We start from the raw sequence: 13,210 nt of genomic DNA, 5'->3' as shown, positions 1-13,210 counted from the left end.
ATGCTGCATTCTTCTTCAGCTTTCTAATTATTTATAATGCAATTTTCTGATGATTTGCTCAGTATACAGATCAAATAAGAATGCTGAGAGGATAAAACCATGACACATACCTTTCCTGATTGTCAACCAGGTACTATTGTCCCGAGCGGCACCCTCAGTAATTACTTAATGCTCTTTGACATTTCTGAGTACTCGGTTTATAGACTGCAGACACACATCAAACAATCTAATAATCCTAATGTTAACTCAAACGATAATATTATTTCAAACAAATATCAGGTACAGGGGCAACACACTACATTATTATTTCAGCATCACAGTCCCAAAGAGCATTGCCTGCATTGGTGTACTCATCCAGGTAGAGTTGGAGGGAGCAGGAGTTGATGTCTCCTTGGTTCCCAGCTTCCCAAAAAGTCAGTGTCTCTACCCGGGTTTATACAGGCAGTTCCGCTGGCTCCTTGACGTCATTCTGGAAATTCTGTGGTGTCCAGTCAAGTCTTGTTATGGTCCCCAAGACTTTCTGGAGTGGCACTTTTGAACATCTGTTGATTCTTGGTAGTGGTCCAACATTTGAGCTGGGCCTAAATATCATACTTTCATTTCTTTTCAAAAATGGAGTCTCTTGTGTTTACATCTTGTGAGGTAGTTCAACATCTTGCAAGGTAATTCTCAATGCTCTCATCAAGCATTCCCTGGTTCTGTTTGCATGGATTCTTCAAGCGCATAAGGAGGAGTTCTGGAATTAATAAGGCTCTCCATAGTGTGTTATGATCCACACAGTTTATTAGTATGAGGGGGTCCCTCCAAATACCAGAAAGCTCCCAGCGGAGCTTTCGTGGAGCCAATTCTTCCCACTGAGTGGGCATTCTTCCCACAGGTAGAGCACCCAGAAGCATGGCCAGGTAGGTTCTCCAGAGTCACAGTGCAGTTTTTAGTACAAGGGTTTGTTCAAACCCTGTTTTTTATGATGGTTGATTTAAGAGAACAGCGTGAGACTGTGAAATTTTGTTTCCTGCTTGGGGAAAATGCCATAGAAACTTGTGTGATGTTGAACCCAGCTTACAAGGACAGGACTATGGGAAAATCTCAAGTGTTTCAAAAAAGGTGAAATGTCCTTTGGTGACAAACCTTGTTCTGGACATCCACCAACTTCCTGAGTGGACATAAATGCCAAAATCTGTGCACTTGTGCTTGAAGACTGACGACTGATCATTGAGCAGACAGGGCAGTTACCTGGACTACCTTGGAGTCCGGTTTGGTGAATTATAACGGACGATTTGGGAAAGAGGAGGACTGTTGCAAGATTTGTGCCTTGGGCTCTGACTGACCAGGAAATGAGCAGAGAGTAGAAACATGCTGTACTCTGAAAGAACAGCTTGGTAGCCACCCAGAATTATTTGTCCAAGGTCAGTTCCGGTAATGAGAAATGGTGCCGTTTTATGACCCCACAACCAAATATCAGTCAAGCAAGTGGAAGACGCCAAGGTCACCTCGCCCAACAAACCTAATCAAGTGAAGTCAAAGATCAAGACGATGGTCGTTTGATTTTTTTGTTGTGAGGGGGGATCGTATAGTGCATTTGGAGTTCATTCCAGCAGGTCAGACTGTGAATCAAATTTTCTACTTAAAGGTTCTACAAAGTTTGTATGACAGTTTATGACCCAAAAGGCCTGATTTGGGGCAGACAGGGGACTGGTTTTGCCACCACGATAATGCACCTGCTCATGCGGTCATCTCAGGACTCCAGTTTCTGGCAAAAACCCTCGCTCCATGCAACTTCTTTTTGTTTCTGAGAATGCAGAGGGACAGGAAAGGACAGTGATTTGACAATGTTGAAGAGGTGAAGGAAAAAATGAGGGAGGTGCTGCCGGGCATCCGAACAGAGGAGTTTGAAAAATATTTGTAAGAGTGGAATTGCAAATTTGACAAATGATTTAAGTGTAATGGAGAGTACTTTGAAGGTGATAAGGTTGTATTTTAAAAAAAATTAAATACATGACTTTGAAAAAAATCTGCTTTGCGGGGATACCCCCTCATCTAGTCAATGAAGCATAAGTAAACATCTTTTTCATATTCTCTGCTTTGAACCAAGACCCATCTGACATGAGCAATAGCATCCTTTGTTCCACGTCCTCTTCTGAATCCGGCTTGAACCTCTGACGGCTCCCTGTCAATGTACTGCTGCCACTGTGGTTGAGTGATCTTCAGCAAAATTTTACTCGCATGATATTAATGACATTGTCCTTTAATTTGCCATTATTTTAGGGCACCTTCTTTGGAATGGGTAAAACAATGGATCTCTTCCCATCAGTTAGCAGCGTAGCTTCCTTCCCAAGTTCCTGGCAGGGAGTGCTTGCAGTGCTTCATCAAATTGCTGGAGCATTTTAATTGGTATTTCATCAATCCTTGACGTCTTATTATTGGCTATTCAGTGCAGCTTGAATTTCTTTTTTCAACACCATTACACATGCTCATATACTACCTTCTGAAATGGTGGAATGTCCACTAGTTCTTTTTGGTACAGTGAGTGTATTCTTTCCATCTTCTTTGGATGTTGTCTGCATTATTCAAAATTTTGTCCATAGAATATTTTGATATTGCAACTCAAGGGTTGAATTTGTTTTCAGATCTTTCTGCTTTTTTCACTTTTGATTTTGTAACTCTCGTTTTTGTACGTTTCATTATGTTACTTTGTCTTCTTATGCTTCCCTCTGAAATGTTCTATTAACCTCTTAAATTTCATCCTTTCTTCCATTTACTTTTGATATTCCATGATTAAGAGAAAGTTTCAAAACTCTCCTGACAATCACTTTGATCTTTTCTTTCTTTTTTTATTTTATTGTCGTCTTTTTGGGTTTTTTTTTAATTGAAGGTCCTCGTTGGCCCAAACAAGTGGCTGTCTGTGACCATGGGGAGCAGCCGGCGAGGGGAGGGTCATCTTAATTTTCCACTTACACACAGTACCAAGTGAACAAGCACAGACTCGCTACTGCAGTTAGAGGTTGGCAGCCTGGAAAAGGAGGATGCGGAATGGGGAGTGCTTGTTAAAAAAAAAAATACAGCCCCCTTTCCCAACTGTGGTGCCTGTAGGGGGCGGGAGGGGGAGGATTTGAGAGAAACTTGGTCTGTTTCAACAGAGGTATCAAAGGTCAGAAGGCATTTGGGAAGGCCAGAGCCATATGGGCGGAGGCAGGAAGGTTGGTTCAGGGGGTGGGGAGCTGTTTGGCAATTGGGGTGAAGGGATTGCCCTCCCCCTGCTGGGGTCCCCCCAGCCTTTCCGGTCTGGCAGGGAGAGGGCAGCCAGCAGCCCCCGCAGGCAAGTCTGGGTGCCTGCAGCCCCCGCAGGCACGACAGGGTGGAGGGGGCTCATAAGGGCTTGCCCTCCAGGGAGATGATGGCGCTGACCCCCACCCCTGCCCCCTGGATTCTCAGCCAGGGTGCAGCGGTCCTTAATCTTTTCGGAGTCGTTTGCTTGTAATTCCTGATCCGCTTCAGCTTCTTGATGGCATCCTTGGAATTGGCGTAGATCATTTTGCTCTTCAGGGATGCACACTCGGGGGCCCCAGAAGATGAACACCGGGTCCTCCTTCTTGCTCTCCTTGGTCTCAAGTAGGTGGCGTCTTACAGAATAGCGTCAGTTCTTACCAGGCAGCATCTTGACAAAGGTGGCGTAGAGGTCGTCCACAGTTTGACCACATCCCTAACCAGGATCTCCCTCTCTCCTCCTCCAAGATGATGCGCTTCGTGTCCTCCCTCAGGCAGAAGAGCACGGCCTGCTTGCGCTTCTTGACCTCCTGTGTCGAGGATTTGCGCACCTTTATGTCATTGAACACCTTGATGACACCATCGGAGACAGCCACACCAGAGGCCACGTGTCCGGAAGCGAGAGGAGGAGTATGGCAAAGAGGGGCAGAGAAGAGGGGAGCCACTGCAGCTGCTGCCGGTAGCCGACTGAACCCATTTTTTCTTTCTTTCCTGTCGTTTTAAGGCCTTTTGCTTTCTTCGTGAATGGTCTTGACACCCCTGCACAGCTGATAAGGCCTTCTATTAGTGTTCAATGCAACAAATCTGTATATGAGATAGTCTCAAAATTCAACTTTGTGAAATTGTTTTCATTTTTTTCAACCTTCAACCTAAACTTACATAAGAATAACTGAGGGTCTTTTGCATAGCCAGTCATCGACTGGCTTCATTGTAGTTGCTTCTCCATTGAATTTTCCATGGATACAGTCAATTTGATTTCTGCCTATTCTGTCTGGAGAAATCTATGCATAATTTTTTATATTTTGTGTTGTTCAAAAGAGGTATTTGCTTTGAAAATATTGTCAGTCTTGCAAAATTGTATCATGCCATCTCCAGCTTCATTTCTACTAGTAAGATTGTATTTTCCCATGCCTTTCTCTTTGTTTCCAAATTTTGCATTTCAATCACCAATGATTATCAATGCAGCCTGATTGCATGTTTGATCAATTTCAGACTGAAGATGTTGATAGAATTCCTTTTCTCCATCACTAAGGTTAATGGCTGGTGCATAAATTTGAACAATAGTTGGATTGATTGGATTGTCTTCAATGAGGACAGACATAATCCTATCTCAGGCAGCATTGGACATCAAGATAGACCTTGAAATATCCTTTTTGATGGTGGGCACAAAGGCATTTCTCTTGCTTGTGTCATTTCTAGCATAGTAAATCCATGATTTTGTGACTCAAAATATCCATTACCAGTGCATTTCAGCTCACTCAATCCTAGGATCTCAATCTTCGCGAGGTCCATTCATTTTTGATGACTTCTAATTTTTGTAGAATTTGTCCATTTCAAGTTCCTATTGCTAGTAGATTTTTACAGTTGTTTCTTCTCATTTTGAGATGTGCCTCATCTTGCAAATAAATGAGGGTTCTGAAGCCTTTACTCCCACAGACTTTACTCCGTGTACATTATTATGGTCAACTCTACTTTTGGGGGGCAGTTCGATTCCAGCCATATTCCAAGTGCCTCTGGCCTGTGGAACTCATGTTCAGCTCTTATATCTGATAATGTCCTGCTGTTATTGATCGGGCTCTCAGCATCTGACAGTGTCGTGCTTCTGTCCATAAGGTTCTCAGTGACTGATTCCTCCAAAGTGGGCAGCTTTAGTCTCTTCTTAGTATGGAAGTTCTGCTGAGACCTGTTCACTCTGCTGGTATTTGAAATACCAGTGACATAGCGTCTAGCATCATATCAGTGCACAAGTCACCGCAGGTCTACAACCCGACAGACAGGTGGTGTTTTTTATGGCGAGTGCCCTTATTTGTTATACTATAGATATTTGAAAATTAAAATGCTTGAAGTGTTAGTATCCTAAAACTTTACAGTATAGTATTTTAATACACACTGGTCTATATCTAAATAATTTCTTCCCTAAGAAGGATACAGTTTAATAAGAAAAATTAAATAACTCTGATATCATTATTACTTACACTTAAAAATGGAAATTTCCCAGTCTTTAAAATGGATCAAGCTCTTCTCTGATATAAAATATATGGGCACTTAAAAGGATATAATTTGCTCTTAAATTTTATTGGGTCCCAATTCAATGACACAATGTCTGTGGATCAAGTATATCAAAAAGTGTGTATTTCTGATTCTGGTTATTTTATATACAGCTAAATAGAGAACCTTTTCAGTGACTGAACTATTTAATGGTATGATGTCTGGATTATGCCCTAATAAAATGGTTTGAAAAAGAAAATTTATATTTGTTGTACATCCTACTTATATTTATAAATAAACTCCTTGGTTATCTCCCCCCCCCCCCCGCTTCCCATGGAAAGGAAGCATATATCTTTTTACACACAAAGAATACCACTATATTTAATCCATATATTTATTGATTAAATGACCTTGACTGAATCATTCATGTTTATCATGAATGTATTGACCTAATCCATATTTAAAAATAAAATGTAAATCCTACTTAAGAAGGACAAAAACAAGGAACATAAATACTAACATCAAATTCAAAACTAAACACAGGTAATACTGTGAATATATATAATATGTATTATATAAATCTGTATTTATTTAATGGCACTGATTCTTAATCCAAAATCACATTCTGAAAAATAATTTCAAACTAGTCATATTTTTTAATTAGTCATATTTCGCTTTATCCAAGAGGAATCTAGTAGAATGACAATGACTGGCAAGTATGAAAACCAAGTTACTTTTGCTCAACTTTTCCCTGTTCATTGAAATTGGCTGGTCAGTTTGATTAACATCTTCTCCTTATAAATAAATGATTCTCCAGTGGTTAGCGATTGTTGCCAAATTGAAGTTCTGTAGGTTGAATCCACCCCTCACTCTGCAGGAGAAAGGTTTAGTAATCTGCTTACATAAAGATTACAGTTTTGAAAAACTTATGGGTCCGTCACCTGGGTTGCTATTAGTCAAATTTGACTTGATTGCATCTCTGACAGCAACAATTAAATTCTACGAAGGGACATCTAAGGATGAGTGAGTTCAAGAATTTGATTTATTTTAAAAGTTCCAGCTCATTGTACAGCACACAAGATAAACAACTTGGTCTAGAGATAAATGCATGTATCTAGTGCTCAGTAGAGTGATTCTGTATCTGCACACTTCTATATGAGCGAAACAGAGATGGAATGAGTGCTGAGGAATACCGATATGTAATTTGAGAGAAAAGAGGATACGCTCTGGGGAAGAGCTCTCAGAGGTCATAGGGATACCATCTGAATGTGGTTCAAGAAAGGCAAAATAAGGGTTTGGGAAAAGAGGCGACAATAATAATAATCATCTCACCAACACGACTAAAAGTATAAAAGCATATGTCCTTAGTCTTTTATTAAATATACAATAAGGATAATTTTATTGAATCCTCCCCTAAAACATCATTATGATGATCATTTTGCATGTAATGTGACTGTCGCTTCCAGAATTTAGCCATCTCACCCAAAGTCAGACAGGAAATCTTACTTCAAAACTTCCCTATTTACCTGCAGAATTGTAATTTCCCTCTTCTATAATAAAATCTTTTATTATTTAGGAACCTTTTATTTTAACTTATAAGACTGCAACTGGAAGGGACAAAAGCTGCATTTGGAAATGGGTGCACCATAGCTTCTAGTATGATGGTTTCCAGGACGTCAGTAAACAATAACATTTTTAAAAGGGCCCAGTTCTATGTTTCTGCCCCATCTTCCATGGTAGGGATGCATGCATAGAGCAGTGTAAATCCTCAGAGAGAAACAGAGGTCATAATCACATTAGAAGGTCTTGCTGAGCACTTGCCCTTTGTTATTTGATCCATCCCCTATAAGGGCTTCAGGCTCCTGGTGGTGCCATGGTTGCTACACAACAAAGTCAGTGGTTTGAAACCACCAGACATTCTGAAAAGGAAAGACAAGGCTTTCCAGTCCCATAGAAAGTGACAATTTAGAAACTCACAGGAGCAGTTCTGTTTGGTCACTCTGAGTCACAATGGACTCAATGGCAGTGATTTTTTTTTTAGATTACATCCTCATTTTCATAAATCCATCACTTACTGATGTGATTTAGACACTGAATGAAAATTCTTTTAATTACAACTGAAGGCATTTATTCATTCAATGATGTGTTCACTCGTTATCAGTTAATGAGCCTAGAAATATTATACTTGTATGCTGTAATTAGGCTGGCCTGTTTTACATGCATTCACTCTACCTGAGTTGAGCCCCAGATCAAAGGTGGTACATAATAATGCAGTGAATGGCATTACGAAGAAAACCTGGGAAGTGCCAACCACAGTTTCTGAGACTGAGTGAGATGTAAAGTGGCAGATGTTGATTAAAGTCAGAATTAATTACTTTCCTAGGTTGAAGTCCATATCCCCTTTGGTTCTGATTGCTGAATAACATAGAGGGTTCACCCTACAGCTTCTAGACACATGTGAGCGTGACAATGCTTACCCAAAGGTGTTCTGCCCTTTCACGGTGCTGATATTTTCCCTCGTCATTCCAAAAACGTCATTGGCTTTTAACTTTTTGGCAAACCTGGGGCCATTTAACCATTTTGATATCATTTTTTGCACATGACCTCTTTTTGTTGTTGTTTTCATTTCTGGAATTTAAGGAAACTTCTCTTGGTTTCCGTGTTTCAAAATGCCTCGTGTTCTTCAGTTCATCATGTCCATCTCTTTATTCCCTTAACCGTCTATCCTGTGGATTACTCTAATCTGTGATTGCTTCACAGTTACCTTAAATTAAAAAATAACTTTTTTATGATCTCTTTCTCCTTCAAGTATTTATGCTATTCCTCACTCATATACTCAAAAAAGAAGTGCGTTTATTACAAAACATTGGGCAACCAAGCAACTGGATGTAGGTTAAGAGATACACTTTTCATAGAATTTTGAGATTCTTACAGCATTAAAAGAGATGGCTAATGTTTGTTCTTGTTACAGAATAAGCAGCCATCTCTACTACTCTCCCTTTCACTGTCCTTCAAACATAGGGATGGAGTGAAATATCCACAGTGTGATCCACACACAGCACTAACAGCATCCTAGCACAAATGATAAGAAAGGGATAACAGACAACCTGCTATTGTGGATTTCTTGTCAACTAGAAGCTGAATTCACTCAAAGGGAGCATTGGCTGTCAGCAAAGATAAACAGGTGACCCTTATGGTGGGTCACTTGCTTTAATCAGATAAAATTAGCAGAGTTACAAATGAATTCACCAACTTCCTCTCATGCCTTTATTTAAATGAGATGTCCCATCTTGTAGAGTGAGTTGAAAGAAACTATACTTCCTTAAGCAGACTCTTCTCATCAGAATCTTCTGTGCATTTTTTCAGGGTCTATCTCCAAAGCAAAACTAAACAATGTATAATTCAGGGCTTCTTTTTTAAAAACATTTTATTAGGGGCTCATACAACTCTTATCACAATCCATACATATACATACATCAATTGTATAAAGCACATCTGTACATTCTTTGCCCTAATCATTTTCTTTTGTTTCTCTTTTCTTTTTTTACATTTTATTAGGGGCTCACACAACTCTTATCACAATCCACACATATACATACATCAATGGCTCTTTTTATGGAGTTTACTGAGAATCCCCATCTTTCTTTTCAAATCCCCTTTGAGGTTTCAGGGTGTGACTATGGGCATAAGCATTGGAGCATGAGCTCAGTGAGTGCTGGGCACTCCAGCAAGCTCTCAGGGTCATAGTCATATTAAAGAGCGACCAGCATATTTTAGGGCAGATTTGAAACCTCTTGTTAGAGCATGGATCCCGCATGAGCTCACGGAAAATCTCCATGGAGCCATTCTTGTAGCACCTAGATAGTGGAACAACCAGCAGCCTTTACAGAAGCCCATCAGAAACCAACTTTTGGAGAAAGAAATATGCTGTACATTTGTTAGAAGAAGAAAAGTATTTAAGCTTTTGAATATTCACTAAAGCTTCCTCAGAAATAGAATTGTAAATGTCAACATGAAAGTTGAACTGATTTGGCACGTTATCTCCTCTTGTTTCAGAAATGCCAGTTTCTGAAAGGGCACTGAGAAGTGTATTTTATAGTTTATATAATATCTCATCTCAATTCAAAAAACAAGTTTCATGTATTCAGATTACTATATACTCAGTGTTTTATAACTTCAAATAAACTATTCTCTACAGATAGAGAGACAGACAGACAATCTGAATATAGTCATGATATAAAACTCATTGCATTTTAACATAGAGTTTAAAATATTACAGATTTTGGCCACATTTTAAGTATTTTTCATTTAATTTTTCATTACAGAGGCTAAATGGTGTTACTTAGAAAACACATATCTGGTGAAAAGAGTGAAGTTGTCAAGGATTTCATCTTGCTTGGATCCACAATACGTATGGAAGCAGGAGTCAAGAAGTCACATGACACATTGCATTAGGTAAATCTGAAACACAAGCCCTCTTTAGAGTGTTGAAAAGCAAAGCGATTATTTTCAGTACTAAGATGTACCTGACCCAAGCCATGGTATTTACAAGTGTCTCATATGCACGTAAAAATTAGATATTGAATGAGGAAGATTGAAGAATTGATACTTTGGAATTACGGGGCTGGCAAAGAAAATTGAAAGTACCGTGGATGACCGCTCCAACAAATCTGTCTTGGAAGAAGTATGGCCAGAGTGCTCCTTAGAGGCAAGGTTGGTGGGACTTTGTCTTGAGTACTTTGGACATGCTATCAGGAAAGACCAGTCAGGGAAGCCAAATGAGGAATTCCCTGGACAAGATGAATTACCACAGTGGCTGTACAATGAGCTCAAATATAATAGTAATTGCAAGAATTGTGCAGGACCGGGCAGTGTTTCCTTCTGTATATGAGGTCTTTATGAGTTGGAATCAATTTGATGGCACCCAACAACCACATGGAGAAATTTGTTTATAATAAATATTTTTAATTTCAAGGTCTATTGGACATTGTCTTTTGATGTAACTGTGGGGATTAAATACATGCCCTTGGCTCTGGCCATCACCATAGGTGAAAATACCTGATGACTAAGCCAGAGACTAGAGCTTTGACATTGCAGATAGTAAGACAATAATGGAATTCAACACTTAGCAACCGTGAGGCTGGTTAAGGAAAGATTGAAACCCACTGACTAATTTATAAAATCATTTCTGAAATGCAATTGCATAAACTAATTCATGGTTAACACATATATGTCAGCATGAATTGTGCTCCACGGGATTTTTAATAATTGATATTCCAGGTGTAGATCACAAGGACTTTCTGCCACAGTATTAAGTCCACTCAGTGAACTTAATCATAACCTTTTCCTTCACAACCAAGTGAGTTAACAGTATGCATCAACCAAAACCTCCTATAAAGTCATAAATGAGAATAAATTGGCAATGGATGATTTTTTTAAGTGGCTTAGCTCCTCGTTGACTTCAAAACTATTTTTAGTAAGCCAAACATGCTGTTCAGTCTTATTACTCTCACTATTCTTTTGTCCTTGTGGACACACTAGACTGCTAAATGCAAGGTCTTTGATTAAAATCCACAAACTGCTGAACTGGAAAAACACCAGGTTATCCGTGTCTCTAAAGACATACAACCTCAGAATCCTTACATGGGTTTTCTGTGAGTCTGAATCAACCGGATGACCATGGGTTTCATTTTGTTCTATGATGAAATTGTGATAGAACTTGGATAGAATTCATATATGATATTGGGAGTGTTTGACATGTTTTCCATGAACAATGCAACTACTTCGTAATTCTTCATCTCCCAAATTTCAAGTCCTACTCTAATGCAGGTTTCTTAGTCTTGCATGTATACTAGAATCATAAAGACAGTCCTTAAAATAATATGATGATGTAAATCAGGATTGGGGAACCATTTTTCTGCCAAGGGTCATTTGGATACTTCTAATATCATTCACAGGCCATACTGGTCAAATATCTAATTCTCTCACTCTTAATGTGAGGTTTCTGCATTACAGGCACTAGCCAAAAGAAAGGCACCAGGAATTGATGGAAAACCAATGGAAATGTTTCAACAAGCTGATGAAGTACGGGTAGGTAGCACTTTCTAGGCTATGCAAGAAATTTTGGAATACAGCTACTTGATCACCTGACTGGAAGATAGCCATATTTTTACTCATCCCAAAGAAAAGTGACCCAACAGAATGCTCAAATTAGGGCATAATGTCATTGATATTACAGCCAAGTAAAATTTTACTGAAGGCCATTCAACAACACATTGATAAGGAGCTGTCAGAAATTCAGGCTGGATTCAGAAGAATACAAAAAACAGGGATATCCATGGCAGTGTCAGATTGATCTCTGTGTTAGTCTGGGTCTATTAGAGAAAGAAATCCACAGAAACTCATATGTATAAGAGAGAGTTTTATATAAAGGGTAAGTGCACATCAAGAAAATATCCCAAGCTAGAGCTGCCCAAGTCCACAAGTCCAACATTAGCCCATATGTCCGACACCAATCCACAAAGTCCTCCTCCATCTCACCAAACACACGGAGTGATGTCGACTGTAGAAGGAAAGTTGAATCAGTGAAAGTGTAGCTTCTCAGTGCTGGCAGGGGTCTCCACACGGCTGCTTCAGCACCCAGGGCTGCATCGGGGTAGGTCCATGTGGCTTCTCCTTGGGGATGTCGTGCAGGAAGTGAGCCTTTCAAGCTGAAGCAGGGAATGGCTATCGCAGCTGTAGCCTTGTCTGGCCATCACAAAGCAAGAAACATGAGAACTTGAAAGGTGAAGCTCACCAAGCCATTTATCCTTCGGCCCTTCAATTAATCCCACATGTTTTTGGTTTTTTATTTTAGCCCCACATGTGTTTATTGGCCAGGTTGGCACAATAAACTTTAACTCTATCAATCTGGCAAGAAAGCAAAAAAATACCAGAAAGGTACTTACTTGTATTTTATTGACTATGCCAAGGCATTCGACTGTGTGGCCGAATACAAACTGCACACTTGAAAAGAATGGGAAGTCCAGAACACTTTATTGGGTGATATTAAAAGTGTCGCTTCAAGTTTAGAGAAAGGTTTGTGAACAACCTTTGATAAGCAGAAAACACAAATTTGCTTGCTGAAAATGAGGACGTGAAGCACTTTTTGATGAAGATCCAGGATTGCAGTCCTCAGTAGGGATTACACCTCAATGTAAAAAATACCAATACACTCCTAACTGAAGCAATAGATAGCATCATGGTAAGTGGAGAAAATATTAAAGTTGTCAGAGAATTCATCTGCTTGGATTCATAACCAATGTTCTTGGAATCAACCGTCAAGACATCAAATGACAACACATTCCATTGGGTAATTCTGCCACACAAGACCCCTTTATAGTGTTGAAAAGCAAGGCTGTTACTTTCAGGAGTGTTGTTAGATGCCATTGAGTTGGCTTCTACCAATAGCAACCCTATGCACAAAAGAAAAAAAAAACACTTCCCCATCCTGTGCCACCCTCACAATTGTTCCTATACCTGATCCCATTGATAGAGCCACTACGTCAAACCACCTCATTGAACACCTTCCTCTTTTTCACCTCCCTCCACTTTACCAGTCACAATGTTCACTTCCAGGGACTGATCTCTCCTGACAATATGTCCAAAGTATGTATGACAATCTTGCCATCCTTATCTCTCAAGAACACTCTGGCCTTACTTCTTCCAAGACAGCTTGGTTTGTCCTTTTAGCAATCCG

General features: G+C 39.7%; 1 pseudogene; it reads right to left on the bottom strand.

Moving 5' to 3' along the window:
• Nucleotides 1-3,366: 3,366 nt before the first annotated feature.
• Nucleotides 3,367-8,062, bottom strand: LOC142443116 (cofilin-1 pseudogene; annotated as a pseudogene).
• Nucleotides 8,063-13,210: the final 5,148 nt, after the last annotated feature.

This window comes from Tenrec ecaudatus, chromosome 3 (assembly GCF_050624435.1).
Source record: "Tenrec ecaudatus isolate mTenEca1 chromosome 3, mTenEca1.hap1, whole genome shotgun sequence".
NCBI lineage: Eukaryota > Metazoa > Chordata > Mammalia > Afrosoricida > Tenrecidae > Tenrec > Tenrec ecaudatus.
The sequence above is the reverse complement of the archived record's forward strand: the minus strand, read 5'-3'. Positions and strand labels throughout refer to the sequence as shown.